This window comes from Protobothrops mucrosquamatus, unplaced genomic scaffold (assembly GCF_001527695.2).
Source record: "Protobothrops mucrosquamatus isolate PMUCROS unplaced genomic scaffold, P.Mucros_1.0 scaffold50284, whole genome shotgun sequence".
Taxonomy (NCBI): Eukaryota; Metazoa; Chordata; class Lepidosauria; order Squamata; family Viperidae; genus Protobothrops; species Protobothrops mucrosquamatus.
This window is the reverse complement of record NW_015436010.1, coordinates 1-1,042: the sequence shown is the minus strand read 5'-3', so window position 1 is coordinate 1,042 and position 1,042 is coordinate 1. Positions and strand designations below refer to the sequence as shown.

The 1,042-nt window shown below is 42.2% G+C and overlaps 1 pseudogene; it reads right to left on the bottom strand.

The window, feature by feature from the left end:
- Window positions 1–54: 54 nt before the first annotated feature.
- Window positions 55–745, bottom strand: LOC107302338 (annotated as a pseudogene).
- Window positions 746–1,042: the final 297 nt, after the last annotated feature.

Sequence of the window (1,042 nt, the reverse complement as noted above, 5' to 3'; positions counted from 1 at the left end):
TCACTGAAACCTTTACCACAATAAAGACATTCAAAGGGTTTCTCTCCTGTGTGAGTCCTCTGGTGTTTCACAAGGCTAGAACTGTCACAGAAACCTTTACCACAATAAGGACATTCAAAGGGTTTCTCTCCTGTGTGAGTCCTCTGGTGTTTCACAAGGCTGGAATTGTCACTGAAACCTTTACCACAATAAGGACATTCAAAAGGTTTCTCTCCTGTGTGAGTCCTCTGGTGTGTTACCAGGCTGGAATTATAACTGAAACCTTTACCACAAACAGGACATTCAAAAGGTTTCTCTCCTGTGTGAGTCCGCTGGTGTGTCACCAGGCTGGATTTGCTACTGAAACTTTTATCACAATAAGGACATTCAAAGGGTTTCTCTCCTGTGTGAGTCCTCTGGTGTTTCACAAGGTTAGAACTGACACAGAAACCTTTACCACAATAAGGACATTCAAAGGGTTTCTCTCCTGTGTGAGTCCTCTGGTGTTTCACAAGGCTGGAATTGTCACTGAAACCTTTACCACAATAAGGACATTCAAAAGGTTTCTCTCCTGTGTGAGTCCTCTGGTGTCTCAGCAGGTCGGAATTTTTAATGAAACTTGTCCCAGAATCAGGACATTGGAACGGTTTCTCTCCTGTGTGAGTCCTCTGCTGTCTCATGACGTGCGAATTTTAAATTAAACTTTCACATTATCCAGCCACTCATACGTGGTGTCAGTCCTCTGATGTCTCACCACATTGCGATGCTCAATAGAGTATTTACCACATTGGGAGAAATTTTATGGCTTCTCTCCTGTATTGGTCCTGTGATGCGTAATCAGCTGTGATTTGCAAGTTGTATCTTTCCCACAATAAACACATCTATGGAGCTTTTCCACCACTTATATCCTTGAGGATGTCAAAAACGTGTGATCCCTTTTTTTTAATGTTTTTTTTTTATTAAAGTTGTTTTTTTCCTCCCAGAGCACGGCTTGCATCACTGTCTGCTTTGGGTGGTTCTCCAAGTGACTTTTTCCTATCCAGTGACTTCCAGATATTTCCCT